At 29.9% G+C, this 19,556-nt stretch overlaps 1 long non-coding RNA gene across 1 annotated transcript; it reads right to left on the bottom strand.

Moving 5' to 3' along the window:
* Positions 1-13,399: 13,399 nt before the first annotated feature.
* LOC121215380 (uncharacterized) lies at positions 13,400-14,742 on the bottom strand. Its single transcript, XR_005911230.1, has 2 exons — positions 14,692-14,742; positions 13,400-13,677 (listed from the first exon to the last, which is right to left on the bottom strand). It is a non-coding gene; the product is annotated as an uncharacterized lncRNA (long non-coding RNA).
* Between the last annotated feature and the right edge of the window lie 4,814 nt (positions 14,743-19,556).

Genomic DNA, 19,556 nt, shown 5'->3' with positions numbered 1-19,556 from the left:
CTGAGTTTCCCCAAACTCACCCCTTCTTTAACCTTGCAGGTGAGCCTTGATGTGGGTGACTTGGAGCCGGAGGGGATTCAGAGTGGCCATGGTGAATACTTTTGGGTTTGAAAAAGAGACTGGTTTTCTTAAGTTATTTTTAATTGCTATTTAATTTTTGGGTTGTAATAAGGCCATTTTAACTTTATTTTCTTCTTTGATTTTTCTGGGATTATATTATTAAAAACAACTTTAAATTGATGGATACTAATTCAAATGGGCTAGACTTAGGGTGTGATTTCAAAATGATACTTGTTTTTGTTTAAAAATAACATGACGTCACGAATATTCGGTTTACTAAAGATAATCACTCAATGAAATTTCACCTTGTTATAACCAAGTGTGGCAATGGATGTGGGCATGTCTAGGATTGGATCCAATCGGAGAGCTTGGTACTTAAGCAGCCTTCATGGCTCACCTCTTCTATTATGGATACCTATCTAGTGCCCAGCTTCCATTCACTTGGTTAGTTTGACAAAAGTTGGCTTTTTTTTAAAACACTAAAAAGGGAACACGGGTTTTTGACTTCAAAGTGGCACGTCCGATTCGGCCTTAACGACTGGGCCGGGTTTGAGGTGCTACAATATTAATATAAAATTACAAAATTACCCCTAATATTTTAACTTTTCACATATTAGTCATTAAGCTCGTAACTTGAAATTTAACCATTTAACCTAAATCCATGTTAACCGATTCTACTAGGGACCTTAGAACACCCATAATTACCAACATTTCACATTAAAACCCATGGATTTTTACATTTTCAAAAATTTAATCTCTAAACCCAAATTCATCAAAAACCACCTAACAAAACAAGTTTGTTTAACTAAGATTGATAATCTATCAACTAACATCAAAACACAGTCAAACTCAACTATAGCAAGTCCCTCAACCTTTAACAGTCTTGCAAATTAACTCTTGGGCTATCATTAAAAACGAGACTCAAAATCTTACCATGTATGGAAATTTTGCTTGACCGAAACTCTCCCCTTTATTAACAATGGTGAACGGTTTCAGGGCTATCAAATTGATGAAGATGATGTTTTAATTCATCTTTAATTGATAACTTTAACTTGTTTTATTTAATTACAAAATTAACCTTTAAAATTTATTAAAATTTCACCTAAAACCTTGCTATAACTATCCACTAACATTGAAATAGGTGATATTACCAACTACATGCTTTAATTTATACTTCTAAAGCCATTTAATCCATTTAATTACTAGAAACCATCTTTTGTATCTTTTTCAATTTAGTTCTTTTTACCTAATTAACTATTTAAACTTCAAAATTTCTTAATGAAACTTTAATAAAACTCTAATATAACCTCAAAGACCTTAAATAAATATTAAAATAATAACTCACTTATCGGAATTGTGGTCCTGAAACCATTGTTTCTGACAGCACTGAAAACATGCTGTTACAAAAGTTGTTTATGAGGAAAGTACCTTTCGATCCAAATCAACTGAAGAAAGAAGATCCAAACTCGTTTCAAGAGCAAGTCAACACGACAATTGAAGTAATTCACATCCATCCAAGATCAAGTTAGATGATCCTTGGATCAAATCCAAATTGAACAGAAGAATCAAAGGAACATTTCTTTGTATTCAAAAACTTTTCAAGAAACTGTAACTTCCTTTTCAAAATTTACTCCAAATTTTCAAGTCAATTTTTGACTCAAAATCTATGTATATAGATATTAGTGAAAGTCATTTTGGGTACAAAAATCTTAAAAATATTTTTACATTTACTTTTTAGCATTTTTAAATTTTTATAATTTATATTTGCTTTTATAAAATTAACACATTTAAGAATTGAACTCGTGTTTAATGGATATATAAATAAATCTTTTACCATTCCACCAATAATAATTACTGAATAAACTTTTAATATAAGATGTTTTCTCTCACTAATAATAATTAGTTTCAAATCATAAATTTCATTACTTATTCTATAATATTTTCATCTTTTATTATTTTTATATGAATGTTTTAAATAAAGCCATTAAAATTGCAATGTCCAAGGATTGAATGCAAGAATGTTTAATAGTAAGCACTTTATCATTTCACTTATAACTTAATTGTTAATTATTTTATTTATAAATATAATTCTTTCACTAACATCGTGAAATTATAAATTTTTATAAAATATTAAAGGTAAAGATGAGAAAACACAATTTAAATTTTTATGAAATTTGTAGAAGCCCAAATTGCACGGACCCGATTATATCAAAACCCAACTAAACCTCTAAACCCACTAAAACCCTTAACCCATGACCCATTTACATCTACCCAAACCCATTACAAAACCCAAATATTAAACTCAATTCAAAAGCCCATTAAGTCCCCAAAAAAAACCTAACCCAAAAAAAAAACCTAACCTCCCCAAAAAAAAACCAAGAAACCCTAGCCACCTAGCCACTTTCCCGCTTGCCCCATTTTTCCTCCCATTTTTGATATCCATTGTCTACCACCACCACCTACAAAATAGAAAAAGAAATAATGGAAAATCATATAAAAGATGGCTATAAAAAGCCATTCAAAAATCATGTAAGGGAGGGGGAATTTTGAACAATGCAAAGAATTTATCTTCAAAAAAATACCTAAAGGTGATTTTATCTTCTTTATTATTTTACTCTTATTTTTATTTTTTATTTTTTCCTTTTTTCGAATCTATTAATCTATATATATACATCATAATAAAAAAATATAATAAAAATATATATACAAAACAAATATAAAAAAAATTACATTTTTTGGCCACCGCACGCGGTGGCTGGCGCCTGCGACGGACGGCGGTCGACGGTCGGCCGTTAACCGGCCCCTGGCCGGATTCCCCTTCCCCCCTGCCTTCTCTCTTCCCTCTCTCTTCTTTTTCATTTATTTTTCGTATTTACCTTGGATTTCATATTATTTTGCTATTTAATTTAGCTTTAAATATTAATCATGTTATATATGTAATATTGTTATCACTATTATTTTTATATATTGTTATTATTATATTATATTTAGCTATATATATTTTCTTTATGTTCCGTTTCTTACTATTATATGCATATATATCTATTATTATATTTATTATTAATATTGTTAGCATTAGTACTTTTACTTAATGTGTATGTAGATATACATGTACATATTAATAGTTTTTTATCATATGTATATATTGTATATATTATATTTATATTATATATATTCTTAATGTTATTAGTTGTATACTTCTTGTATATTTCCATGTATATATTTTATATTGTCTCATGTACATACTCCGAAATACTATTATATATATACGTATTTTTAATACCATATTGAGTATATATTATTGTATTTATTTTTATTCCGATTATACTTATTATTAATGTTAGTACATATATTTCACCATAAGTGTATATATACCTTTTTGTGTATATAATATTATTTTCGTATATTTAATTATTATTCTAAAAAAGGTTATAATATGTACATATTTATGAAGTATTATTAATAGTATTATTTTTAAACATCATTGTTATTTCTAATATATATATATTATGTACACTTTTTATTTCTATTTTATTTTTTTATTTGTCAATATTAATTATTATTATTCTAATATTTTGATATTTTAATATTTTATATTATTCACATCACTATTCGCATTTTTTACAATAATATTCTTAGATTTTTTTTACTATCATTTTAGAAACTTTTTACATTTTAATTTTAAGAATAAGGCAATGTACCGATTTTAACATTAAGTCATTGATTTCATCGCTATGTTGCGTGAAGTTAGTCGGCTCGTGTTAAAAACGGGATATCCTTCTAAAAAACCAAAAACTTACAACTTCTCATTTCCTTCAATCGGATCACACTTAAATATCAAATTGAATTCATATTTTTGAAAATTAAGACAACACGTGTTTAATAAGATACCAATTTTGGGCGTCGCGAGGGTGCTAATACCTTCCTCGCGCGTAACCGACTCCCGAACCCAACTTTACTTTGGCTTTTGACGTAGACCTAAATTCGGCCTTCATTTTTGTGCAAGAATATGTTTTCTTTTCTAAAAAAGGATGATTTATTAGGTGTCCGGTCACACTTAGAAAAAAGATCGGTGGCGACTCCTTTTTTTAATAAAATCGAAAGTCGATTTTTAAATTTTCAAATAATCGCCTTAATTAGCGACCGAAAGAGAATTTTTTACGTCGCTACAAAATTAATGTACCGTACATTCAAATCAAGAAAATTTTTTAAAAGAAACTTAGTAAATCTCATTCAACCAACCCATGAATTGCTTATCTACTCAAATCCCATTTTTTATATCTTTTAAAGAAGGCATAATTATATTTTTGGTCCTTAAACTTAAAAAAGAAGTTATTTTAGTTCTTTATTATTTTTGTCTTTTTTAACTCTTAAATTTTCATTTTTTGTCAAATCACCCCAAAATAGATGAAAAAGTTATCGTTTGTTAACTTTGCTGATGTGGCATAAATGTGGGTTACCATGTAGATGACACATCAATATTTAATTATTTTTTAAAATTTAATAATATTAAAAAATGTTTTTTATATCTTTTAATGATTTTTAATTTTTAATTTTTTTTATAATTTTTAAATTTTTTAAATTTAAAAAATTAATTAAATGATGATGTGTCATCCATGTGACAACTCACATGTATGCAACGTCAGCAAAATTCAAAAGCGTCAACTTCTCCTTTCATTTTGAAATGGTTTTACAAAAAAATAAAAAAATAATAAATGAAAAACTAAAATAATATTTTTATAAAGTTATAGGTTCGAATAAATCAATATTTTTTTTTGAGGAAAATCATTAGTTTTGGAATATGACATATATTACCCTTTATGGAACCTGTAAATGGATGCATTTGGTCATTTTTATTATGATATTATAATTATCATTTATATCATATACAAAACATTAATTTTTAATAACTATTGCTTCAATCCATTATCTTCTTGTAAAATATAAAACCTTATAAAAGAGATTTTGTTGAGTGTTATTGTGTATTCTTTATAAAAGAGTTAAATTATTTATTTAGATGATACGATTGCTATTTATGGATGTGACGTCGTAGGTAAATCTCTATACATGCGAACATATACCCTATTCTAAAATTAACAAGTGTTTTTTATGTGTAGGTTCGCCTGCATGGTGGTGCAAACCCACATCGTGTGAGCTCATAAAAAGACGTGAACATCTCACGTACGAACTCAAGGTGTGAATTACATAGGCTAGGGTCGAGACCCAATTACTAAGAGTAAACTTTGAGAGTGGATTTTATTTTCCAAGTGTACAACAGGTACATAACCAATGACTTTTCATACATAAGTTTTCTCTTTTGTAAGTTTTCATCAGTAATATTTTTCCACATAATTTTAATTAAGAATTTATTCTGAATACTGTAGAGTTATACTCACAGTTAAAAAAAAAACTTGTAACTTCAAGTGCATCCAACAATAACGAGCTTTAGATAGAATTACCACATTCTATTGCTCATAAGTAGATCTTTCACAGTAAAATATTTTGCTTTCAACCCCTTAAGGGATGATGACAAAAGAAGATCACAAAGATAGTTACAATCAATTCAATTTATAACAAGAGTAGTAAATATAAATCGATAACCCAATCCTCTTTTGATTCATATGAAATATAATTTTTTTCCTCATTCATAATCTCAATATGAGATCCATTATGAATATCTTTTAAAACCTATGGATTAACCATCACAAGATATTAATACATTAGCTCTTTTGGACCTTTCAACTAGTTTTGTATTACCAAATACTAGAATAATATTGGTTTTTATGCTTGCGTTCACTTCAGGGAATGCAATAGATTTACTAGGATGAACTTATAAACGTCTCAAAAAAATTTTTATTTCATAATCACCATCGCAAACATGCATGAATTTCAAATCAAAATCTATCTATTTATATTGTCATGATTAGTCTCCAACTATAATAAACATGATATAATAAATAGATTATAGTAAAATATAACTGAAAATCTTTAACATTATTATTATCACCCTGGCTGAGTGGTTAAAGGTGTTAGAATTTATAAAATAAAGCTACAATATAACTTAATAAACCAGGATCTGTCATGTCAAATCATTAAGAATAAATCAAGAACAAAACTAGATGCGGAAGCGTACCTGAATCCATAGATTCCTTGAAACTTTCTGGGACTTGGAGATTTGATCTTCCAAATTAGCACACAAGAAATTCAGATAATATCTGCTCTCTTTCCTAATGATGGGATATTAGAAAAGATATATTGTGTTTAATTTGGGGACCATAACCCTAATATTTATAACCTTAGCATTCAAATTCTAATTAGCCCATCATTAATTAGAATTTGATTAGAAGAGTATCTACACATATTTGACCCATACTTTATTTAATAATTAAAAGCCCAATAAAATTTTAACCAAATTAGATCACTTTTAATTTGGGCTAACCTATCATGATAGTAAATAATAACATGTAATTATCCTTATTATATATGTGATGTCCAAATTTTCTAACAAAAGGCTCTAATGGTTACCCATAGTGCACATGCCTCATTTGAAATAGTAGCAACTCTAGGAGGCAATCGGCAATAGAAAATTTTGGGATATTTTTGTGACTTATAGAGAAAATAATTAAAAGAGAATCATGCTGATAACATGTTATAAAGTAAAAGACAGAGAATAAAGAATAAATAGAATGAGAGAGCAAAAGAGAGCGTATTTTATTAATCAATCGGGATCATTTACAAAGCTTCTCCAAATTCTCCATTTATAGGCATAAGAAGCATAAATGAAGTAGAGATTGTAACACCCCAAACCCGGCCCCGACGTTATGGCCAGATCCGACATGCCACATCGAAGCGTTCAAAACATTTTATATTGTTGATCCAGAAAAACTTAGTGTTTTAAAAGATAATTTCATTATAGGTTAAAGTGAATGGAAGCTGTGCACCAGGTAGGAAATCGGAAAAGAGGAGGTGATTCCATCGGACTGCTTAAGCACCAAGCTCCCTTCGGATCCAATCCTAGACATGCATACCGCTATTGCCACACCTTAACGTCATGTATATTTCTAGGAAACCGATTTGATTAAGTCCTTTTTAGGAAAAATGATTAATTTTGGAAAATACTTTCATTGCGGAAGCTTTGCTTGTTATCGTGGTATTTTGAAATCAATTGTTGTTTTTGAAAACGTGCCCTAAAGCTTTCCAACTTCAACAGTTAAAATAAGTAATACTTATCTTAGTAACACATATTAAAACTATCAAGAAGCGGCCTTATTACATTTAAAAAAAAACCCAAAACCTCAAACGTAAATAAAAGGATATCCAGTTCACCAGAAGAAAATCAAACTTTCAGAACGGGTGGCCACTCCGAATTCCCTCACAGTTCCAAGCCCACTATGGTTGGGGATTACCTGCGTGGATGAAAATAAAAGGGGTGAGTTTGGGGAAACTCAGTGTGTAAATTAACCCAACCATTGCCTATATCAGCTCAAACCATAGAAATAGAATAAGTTGGTCTTAGCCCAGAACAGAATTCAGAATAAAGCCCATAGGCCCATAACAGATCAGAACAAATATTACATGAATGCAGAAATCCCAACCCAGATTCATCCATAACACCCCCGTACCAGCCTTACACCATGTGGGAAGACTAATCGACCCACCCAACCGCTACACACCACAGAAATCGTAGCGAGGCTGCCAGATATTGTGACGAAGTCACCAGATACAGATATTGTGGCAGAGCTACCAGAACAGATATATGTGGCAGAGCCACCAGATCAGATAATTGTGGCATAGCCACCAGGACGCTTCCTCCATAATATAACCCATGTCCCCATGCAACAGATATATAATCATGGCATACATCATACAGGATCAGATCGTCATGCTTTTCAGTCAAAAGTAACCCTAGGGGTATAATGGTAATTTTGCACCTAGGGGTATAACAGTAATTTTACATACATAGGGATATTCAAGTAATTTAACTATTCTTAAGGTTTTCATGCATATCATAGCCATTTACATACGATTAGAAACACTTACCGCATTTTCTTACCGACTTGGGCCCGTTGGCCCATTATCCCGTTTTTGGCCCATTAAGCCCAAAAACATCGAAATGCACGGAATCGCGCACTCTGCAGTCTTATCACTTTAATTTACCATATACATCAAACTATTAATCTCACGAGCATTCGTACACTTGCAAGTTCTCAAAATACCGGCTTTTCGGCATTTCGGCTTTTGCCTATCTAGTCTATAAGAGGGTGTTAGTTACACACCTGTTTGCGACGATATGCTGACGAGATCCACACACGAATTGCCTACAATTGGATTACTAATGTAACACCCCTTACCCGAGACCGTTTCCGGAGTTGAGCACGAGGCATTACTTAGCTTATCTTACCAGTTCGGAGCATAAAAACTAGGTTTGAAAATTTATTTTATTATTCGCAGCAAATCTGTCTAATCGCGCAGCAGTTACTAAATTAATTATAACTTGAGCTACAGAACTCGAAATTTAATCCCGTAAATTTTCCCTGAAACTAGACTCATATATCTACTCACCATAAAATTTTTAGAATTTTTGGTTCAGCAAATTAGTACAGTTTATTAGTTAAAGTCTCCCCTGTGTCACCACCAGACTGCCCTGACCTCTAGTCACTAAAAATAAGTTTTCTCACTATAGGATTTTCATATGAAGTTCTTACTTGTTTCTATAGAAAATAGACTCATTAAGGAATCTAAGCATGTAAATTTCAACTCATAACCATTTTTGTACAATTTGTAATTATTTTCTAAACTCAGAACAGGGGACTCCAAAAACAGTTCTGACCCTATCTTACTAAAATTCACATATCTTAAAATATAAATTTCTTTTTTTTCTACACCATTATTTTTCCATGAAAATAGACTCAACAAGCTTTAATTCCATATATCATTCACCCTCTAATTCATTTTATACTATCTTGGGTGATTTTTCAAATTCACGTCACTGTGCTGCCTGAATTCTGTTTCTTTGCAAAATTTTATCCTTTCATGATTTCCATGCATAATTTATCACCTAATCTTTCATAACAACAAACACCTTCATCCTTAATCATTTTAATAACCATACATCATCAACTACTTACACATCACTCATTAGCAAAATCATCACTACAAACATACAAAATAACTAAATCCCTATACATGCCATACACAAAACAAAACGTCTAATTATACCGAGTTATTTCTTTGATAGTGTGATCGGCCTCCGACGTTTCCTTCGATCCCCGAGTGGCTAGATAAGTACTATAAGAAGAAGAAAATAAAGAGATTAAGCACTAGGCTTAGTAAGCTTACAAGCAAATAAATCACAACATTCAACATAATGGATAATTATGCTTAATATCATCTAACATCATAAATTTCTTTACTTCTCAATTTCTATCTTCTTCTTTATTCCCTTACCTTCTTTCTTACCTGACCTTTCCGTTTTCATAAATATAATCTACTTTTCCTTTGCTGTTAATTCACTGTAATTTAACTCGTATTCTGACCCGTTGAACCACTCGGAATACTAAGGATACTAGGGTCATTCTTGTCTATCAATACCCTGCCAATGCCATGTCTTTGACATGGACTTACATGAATTATTCCTGTCTCCAATGCCATATATAATATGGACTTACATGGCTCAATCCTGTCTCCAAAGCCATATTTCTAATATGGACTTACATGGCTCATTTCTGTTCTGTCCTGTCAACCCTAATATCCTAACATTCCTAGGGTTCAACCGGGGCTTTCTAACACTTTTCCTCTGTCACTTCACCTTAAATTCGACTTTAAATATTTTCATAACATAAATATATAAATGCTGGAAATTGACAATAATAATGTAAAATAAAAGAATATTGCATTTATTTACTGTAAACTTACCTCGGTACCAATTATAGCCAAATTTACCAACTTAGTCTTCAACTTTATTCTTCCCTTTGTCTAACCTCGAGTTTCGTACTTCTTGATCTAAAATAGTAAATTTAACTTATTTAATATTCAAATTTATTAAAACAGTCCTTGACCCAAACTTTTGCAAAATTATATTTTTACCCCTAAACTTTCACATATTTGCACTTTTGCCCCAAGGCTCGTAAATTAAACTTCATCCTATTTTCTTATGTTTTATGACATGCTGATCATTTTTCCCTTCTATGGCAATATCAAAATCACACTCTAACATATACTTATGAATATTGGTATTTTTTTCTAATTTAAGCCCTATCAATTCAAAACTTATATTTTATTTTACAAATCAATCTTTTACTAACTTCTAACTTAAAATTCAATCATTTTAACCTCTAGTTCATCAATTAATTCAACATAACTCATGTCTAACAATCTACTAACTTTCAAAATATCAACATAAATCAAGTAGTATTTATCTCTAGGATTCCAAAAACTCAAAAATTATAAGAAAAAGACTTAATTTGACTTACCAATTGAGCTTGGAACCTTAAAACCTTAAATTTCCCTTTTTCTTTTTCTTTCTTTCTTTCTTTCTTTCCTTCCTTCTCTGCCCGTTTTGCTCTCTGTTTCTTTCTCTGTTTCGTCTCTTCTATTCTGTTTCTTTTCTTTTTTTTTTCTATTCTTTCTTTTGTTTTATGTATATATATAATATAATATAATATATTAATAATAATATAATATAAAAACATAATCATTACTATAATATAATAATATTTCTTTAACACATAAAAATCTCAGATTTTTATACTTATGCCGCCTCAACTTTGGAAAAAGGCATAATTGCCTATTTGGTCCTTTTAACTTTTCTTTAATCTGTAATTAAACTTTTATCCCTATTGCAATTTAATCCTTTTTCATAATTAACTATCGAAACGTTAAAATTTCTTAATGAAACTTTAATATTATCCTATTGACACTCTGTAAATATTTATAAAAATATTTACGGCTCAGTTTATGATATCGAGGTCTCGATACCTCGTTTTTGACCCAATTTACCTAATAATTTCTTTTAAATCACAAAATTCACTGATTCAAAAATATTTCTAACTTTTTCATCGAATTTAGTGATCTCAAATCATTGTTCTGACACTACTGAAAATTGGGCTGTTACAACTCTTCCCCCCTTAAAAAAAATTTCGTCCTCGAAATTTCTCACCTGATACAGGCTATTAAGTCAAATCTTTCTTCCACCCTTTCAATCGAAGTCCATAAAAATTAATCATAACTCATATCACTTCCGAACTCATATCAAAACTCATTTTAGAAATTGATACTATGCCTGAACTTAACTGAGCAGCTCTGATGTTCTCTTGCCATCACTTTTTCACTAGTAGTATGACTACCAAGAAATGTCCAGTAATTGTCTGTCGAAACATAACTGAGAAACCCGAATTATCTTATTTAATACCTTTGAACGAAGATCTTGGAAACCCATCCAGCGATAAGAAAACAGATAATTTAAACCCATTGTGGAGACCCAAGATGTACTGATTCCATCACTGATTATAACTCAATTAACTTTTCAATGAATAACCCACTCTGATTAAAACAACTGAGTCGATTTTATCTATCAGATAATAACATTTCAGAATAATCCATTCTTCTTGTTGTCAAAACAATCCAGATATACCATATATCATAATCCTCTCGGAACACCAATCGAAAATTTCCACTAATAGCATTTAACTCAAACGAATTTTGACATTCCATTATTGACTTGTTGACATAATTTCAGAATTATCTGAGAAGTGAAAACCAAAATACAAGTTTGAGCTCAATCTTCCTCCATCTATACTTTTGCCGATGTCAACCCTTTCACGAAAACTAGAAAGGAATTATATATAATAAAACTATTTCAATCATTAACATCGAAGCTTTGAACTATACCGAAGCCACAACCATCAAATAGATTAAAAACTATAGAGCTATACTAGGACCGACGTTCCAACTATATAGATAGAACAATACCTCAACATCAATAGTGCACTCCAAAATAGATGAAGAAAACCGAAGTAGTCCCAATAACAACCAGTGCAGTAATACAACTTCTAAAATCTGAGATCCATATCACCGAGTTCCCATGATCAAACCAAGATTTATAACAGTAATAAATATAATTACCTCCGGCCAATGAATATCTTGTACGGATAAACCATGGTTAATAGATAAGATTAGACCATAAGAATAATAAGAAAACTGAGATGATAAAATCCAAGATGTGAAGCTATACTAAATTTCCGAGAAGAAAAACCACATTGAATGATAAAGAGATCGATGATATCCCAGAGAAAATCCAAAAGAAGAATATCACTTGTACGTACTAGGAATAGTTGTGATAAAGACAATATAAATTCCATATATATAATTCGGAGCTTCAACCAGTAGAAATAGAAAATAGCTTCATATGAGTCTTATCATCAAATCTTCCATCGAACATAATAGATTAGAAAATCAAGGAAAGATAGAGGAATCCCGATCATGAATCAACCAGACTAATAATAATTTCGTCTAACAATACGATTAGCCAACCTTGCTATATGATAAGAATCATATCTGAAAATAAATAATTGCATATACCTCTGAGGATAAAAGAGCATATAGAATACCCATATAGAATACCCAGAAGAGATCATTGTAAAATACTCGACTATAACAACTGCATTCAGATATGTTTGCAATTTTCAACACAATCCCACTGATTACTAAAGTCATCAATAATCTCACATTATCTCAATCATTAAAGAAATCAATTCAGAAGAAATTCCGATTAACCTGCTCTTTAAAATTTATACCTGAATAAGTCGGTTACTCGTGAATAGCTTCTTCCTTAATAGCGACATTGCAAATCCCAATAATCATTTAAAAAAAATCTAATATCCTTTCTAGAACTCTCTTTACTTGCTATCCCATCCACAATTCTAACTGCATTATTATTCCTTCAATTATTGAACTCTTCAATTTCACACTTGTAAACTTAATGAATACAATTATTGTAAATTCCATTGTTCAGGTGAGGGGGTGAAGGTCGTAAAGCCTCAAAATTTGACTCTTATATATATATACTTATATATATACACATAACATGACTTTTATCGTCAATATATTCATTACAAACATTCATTTCATACCTTATAAATCTTTACTCATATAGGCAACTCCCCTTTCTCTATCAAATACTCAAATATCACTTTCATCACTGTCGGAACTAGATCAATTGGAGACATTTTTGTCTATTAGTAAAACATTTCTCATTTATCAAGGTTACTCTTTTAAGTGTATAAATGTATATTTTCATCCTTATCTATAAGGATTACTATTTTAAATCTCCATACAGAACTAAATAACATTTACTTATTCACAACTTTAAATTATTTTATTACAAATACATACTTCTTTATTCACAGCTTTGTAACTTATTTTTCCTTTATAATCATTCATCATTGAATCAAAGACAATCTTTTATCTTGTAACATTTTTTTTAGCAGAGGCCCAGTAGACGAAACAGAACACTTAGGAAATATATGACTGATATAACATCTGATGGCACCGTCACTTCTGCGGGAATAGGTGCATTACTCTCTACTTCATCTGTACTAGCTCGTTCAGGATCCATAACTATAAAAGAAAACATTTTAAAATCGTCAGGAGTCGTCACACTATCAAAATAAAGTATGGCATGTATAGCTAGACTTTTCTCACACTAACTATTCCGAGAACCGACTAAACCTGCTCTGATACCAATAAAATGTAACACCCCTTACCCGAGACCGTTTCCGGAGTTGAGCACGAGGCATTACTTAGCTTATCTTACCAGTTCGGAGCATAAAAACTAGGTTTGAAAATTTATTTTATTATTCGCAGCAAATCTGTCTAATCGCGCAGCAGTTACTAAATTAATTATAACTTGAGCTACAGAACTCGAAATTTAATCCCGTAAATTTTCCCTGAAACTAGACTCATATATCTACTCACCATAAAATTTTTAGAATTTTTGGTTCAGCAAATTAGTACAGTTTATTAGTTAAAGTCTCCCCTGTGTCACCACCAGACTGCCCTGACCTCTAGTCACTAAAAATAAGTTTTCTCACTATAGGATTTTCATATGAAGTTCTTACTTGTTTCTATAGAAAATAGACTCATTAAGGAATCTAAGCATGTAAATTTCAACTCATAACCATTTTTGTACAATTTGTAATTATTTTCTAAACTCAGAACAGGGGACTCCAAAAACAGTTCTGACCCTATCTTACTAAAATTCACATATCTTAAAATATAAATTTCTTTTTTTTCTACACCATTATTTTTCCATGAAAATAGACTCAACAAGCTTTAATTCCATATATCATTCACCCTCTAATTCATTTTATACTATCTTGGGTGATTTTTCAAATTCACGTCACTGTGCTGCCTGAATTCTGTTTCTTTGCAAAATTTTATCCTTTCATGATTTCCATGCATAATTTATCACCTAATCTTTCATAACAACAAACACCTTCATCCTTAATCATTTTAATAACCATACATCATCAACTACTTACACATCACTCATTAGCAAAATCATCACTACAAACATACAAAATAACTAAATCCCTATACATGCCATACACAAAACAAAACGTCTAATTATACCGAGTTATTTCTTTGATAGTGTGATCGGCCTCCGACGTTTCCTTCGATCCCCGAGTGGCTAGATAAGTACTATAAGAAGAAGAAAATAAAGAGATTAAGCACTAGGCTTAGTAAGCTTACAAGCAAATAAATCACAACATTCAACATAATGGATAATTATGCATAATATCATCTAACATCATAAATTTCTTTACTTCTCAATTTCTATCTTCTTCTTTATTCCCTTACCTTCTTTCTTACCTGACCTTTCCGTTTTCATAAATATAATCTACTTTTCCTTTGCTGTTAATTCACTGTAATTTAACTCGTATTCTGACCCGTTGAACCACTCGGAATACTAAGGATACTAGGGTCATTCTTGTCTATCAATACCCTGCCAATGCCATGTCTTTGACATGGACTTACATGAATTATTCCTGTCTCCAATGCCATATATAATATGGACTTACATGGCTCAATCCTGTCTCCAAAGCCATATTTCTAATATGGACTTACATGGCTCATTTCTGTTCTGTCCTGTCAACCCTAATATCCTAACATTCCTAGGGTTCAACCGGGGCTTTCTAACACTTTTCCTCTGTCACTTCACCTTAAATTCGACTTTAAATATTTTCATAACATAAATATATAAATGCTGGAAATTGACAATAATAATGTAAAATAAAAGAATATTGCATTTATTTACTGTAAACTTACCTCGGTACCAATTATAGCCAAATTTACCAACTTAGTCTTCAACTTTATTCTTCCCTTTGTCTAACCTCGAGTTTCGTACTTCTTGATCTAAAATAGTAAATTTAACTTATTTAATATTCAAATTTATTAAAACAGTCCTTGACCCAAACTTTTGCAAAATTATATTTTTACCCCTAAACTTTCACATATTTGCACTTTTGCCCCAAGGCTCGTAAATTAAACTTCATCCTATTTTCTTATGTTTTATGACATGCTGATCATTTTTCCCTTCTATGGCAATATCAAAATCACACTCTAACATATACTTATGAATATTGGTATTTTTTTCCAATTTAAGCCCTATCAATTCAAAACTTATATTTTATTTTACAAATCAATCTTTTACTAACTTCTAACTTAAAATTCAATCATTTTAACCTCTAGTTCATCAATTAATTCAACATAACTCATGTCTAACAATCTACTAACTTTCAAAATATCAACATAAATCAAGTAGTATTTATCTCTAGGATTCCAAAAAACTCAAAAATTATAAGAAAAAGACTTAATTTGACTTACCAATTGAGCTTGGAACCTTAAAACCTTAAATTTCCCTTTTTCTTTTTCTTTCTTTCTTTCTTTCTTTCCTTCATTCTCTGCCCGTTTTGCTCTCTGTTTCTTTCTCTGTTTCGTCTCTTCTATTCTGTTTCTTTTCTTTTTTTTCTATTCTTTCTTTTGTTTTATGTATATATATAATATAATATAATATATTAATAATAATATAATATAAAACATAATCATTACTATAATATAATAATATTTCTTTAACACATAAAAATCTCAGATTTTTATACCGCCTCAACTTTGGAAAAAGGCATAATTGCCTATTTGGTCCTTTTAACTTTTCTTTAATCTATAATTAAACTTTTATCCCTATTGCAATTTAATCCTTTTCATAATTAACTATCGAAACGTTAAAATTTCTTAATGAAACTTTAATATTATCCTATTGACACTCTGTAAATATTTATAAAAATATTTACGGCTCAGTTTATGATATCGAGGTCTCGATACCTCGTTTTTGACCCAATTTACCTAATAATTTCTTTTAAATCACAAAATTCACTGATTCAAAAATATTTCTAACTTTTTCATCGAATTTAGTGATCTCAAATCATTGTTCTGACACTACTGAAAATTGGGCTGTTACAACTAACACGTTAATCTAACTATTCAAATATGAACTACGTATTAACCCCTTACAATATTCGGCCAACCACTCCTACAGATCATAGTAAGCTTAAAAGAAATCAATAAGCAACTCATTAACAACTTTTTTTGTCAATGTTTACCACATAATTAAAATTTCACTGCAAGCTGTCTTCCTGAGCAACAGTCACTAAATCATTTATAACTGGAGCTACGGAACTCCAAATCAAGTGCCGTTAATTTTCCCTGAAAATAGACTCATATATCTTCTATCCATAAAATTTTAAGAATTTTTGGTTTAGCCAATCAATAGCAGATTTTTCTCAAAGTTTCCCATGTTTCACTGTTTGACTAATCTGACCACTCTTCATTACGAATCAAATTTCTCATTGTACAAAATTCAAAATATGTTCTCGTTTATTCCATTTGAAACTAGACTCATTAAGCTTTAATTACATAATTTATGCAGCTTCTAACTCATCTCCCACAATTTATGGTGATTTTCCAAAGTCACGTTACTGCTGCTATCCCAAGCAGATTTATTACCAAATCACTCTTTCACACCTAACTTGCATGCTTGTTATTTAAACATGTATACAGCTTCTAACTCATCTCCCACAATTTATGGTGATTTTCCAAAGTCACGTTACTGCTGCTATCCCAAGCAGATTTATTACCAAATCACTCTTTCACACCTAACTTGCATGCTTGTTATTTAAACATGTATATCACCAATCAATCATCACATATCTATGATTTTACTTAAGTATAATCTCCATTTCATCATTTTAAAGCACAACATGTTAGCCGATTTTTCCCCTTAGCATCTAAGGCACATGCATGCTCATTTGTTTGGCTCAACTTCACCTATCTTCCATTTTTCATCAAAAGAACATGAAACAACAACCATTTCCTTCATTTTAATTCATGACTAAATGCTCACAACACAACTAAAAACCAAAATATGCTTCAAGAGTTAAGGTAGAATCAAGAAGAACTCATGAACATCAAAATAGAAGCAAACTACCATGAACTTACCTTCAATTTTCTTCCCCAAGTAACCGAACATTCAAGAGCTTTCTCCTCTCCTTTCTCTTCTCTAACTTTAGGCTATGATGAACAAAGATGGACAAAACTTTGTTCTTTTCACCCCTTTTTTTTTAATAAAATTTCATATTTCATCCATTTAATTCTTTAATACAAAAGACATGAAATGCCATCATGGAACATTTACCTAAACCATTATCATGGAACGTTTACCTAATCCATTATCATGGAACATTTACCTAACCCATTATCAATTTGTACCATGAATTATGGATATCAAGTGCTCATATTATCTACAACAACATGATGGCTGGCCACTTCATGTAAAATGGGAGGTTTGTCATGAAAATCCTCCTATTTTGCACTCCTATTTATTTGGCCACTTCAATTTAGCCTATAGCATTTTCAAACATTTTCACATAGGTTATATTTCATAATTTCATCCCATTTTTCTTATGAAACAAAAATTAACTAAAATTGTCGGGTTCTATCTTAAGCTTGGGCCTTCTAGAGGCCCACTAACATAATTAAACCTATGCCAACATTCACAGAATTCCCGAAAATTGGGGCGTTACAGAGATCAAAGCTTATCTTGTTCTTGATGGACATCCACTTCATAAAATATTCATAACAATCATTTCACTTATAATATAATTATTAATTATTTTATTTATAAATATATTTTTTCACCCATATCGTGAATGTGATAAAATTTTAATATATATAATCCCTACATTCGTGTAAGATGAATATATAATTGATTGTTATAGTTTGGGTTAATTGTCATGGTTTATATTATAATTTGGTTTGTGTTAATTTTATTAGTTGTAAATTTTTTTGTAATTTTTTTAAAAAATGGTTTAGTCAATCCACCTATTGGACAAAAGTCAATTTGATTTAATGATTTTTTAAAACAATTAGTTACTTTTTAACTTAATGATAAATTTGGTCACTAACGTTTGTAAAAATATTTCATATATGAAATTTCATATCATCTCCATTGAATTTTTTAATGGCACTTTCATTAAATCTGTTAGAAAAAACAAATTGAAAAAAAGAACAAAAGTTGATAGCTAAAAAAGGCTTAAAAATATAATTAGGATCATTTTGACAAAATAGACAAACATTAGTGGCCAAATTTATTATTAAGCCTTATTTTTTTATTTAAAAATATAGTGTTTCGTGGAATTATAATTTTTTATATAATATTAAAGGTAAAGATAAGATAACACAATTAGAATTTGTATGAAATTAATGTTTGACAATAATTTTAATTACAATCCATTTAAATTAAGAAAATCTTTTAAAAAGAAACTTAGAAAATCCCATTCAACCAACCCATGAATTGCTTACATACTCAAATCCCATTTCTTACAACTTTTAAAGTGGGCATCAACTTAAAAAAAGAAAAAGTTATTTTAGTTTTTTATTCATGATTTCGTCTTTTTAATTTTTAAATTTGTATTTTTATCAAACTATTTCAAAATAAATAAATAAAAAATATTTATTAACTTTATTAATGTAGTATACATGTAGGTCGCCATGAAAATAGTTTTTATAATTTTTTTTATTTTTCAAATTTAAAAAATTTATCAAATAATGGCGTGTCATTTACGTGACAACTCATATGTATGCAACTGTATGCAACGTCACAAGTTATGACTTTTAAGGAAAATATTTGGTTGTTGACATATAGCAGAATGGATGCATTTGATCATTTTTATTATGATATTATAATCATCATTTATATGATATACAAAACATTAATTTTTAATATCTATTACTTGAATACATTATCTTCTTGTACAAATAATAATTCTCGAAATTAAATTTTAATGTAAATAATAAATAAATAAAGATTTTAAAAATTGCATATAACAAAAATAACAATAAATTCAAATATCCTATCTTGTGAAGACACAAAGAAACACCAT

Source organism: Gossypium hirsutum, chromosome A02 (assembly GCF_007990345.1).
Source record: "Gossypium hirsutum isolate 1008001.06 chromosome A02, Gossypium_hirsutum_v2.1, whole genome shotgun sequence".
NCBI lineage: Eukaryota > Viridiplantae > Streptophyta > Magnoliopsida > Malvales > Malvaceae > Gossypium > Gossypium hirsutum.
Note: the sequence above shows the minus strand (reverse complement) of the source record. Positions and strands in the feature narration are given on the sequence as shown.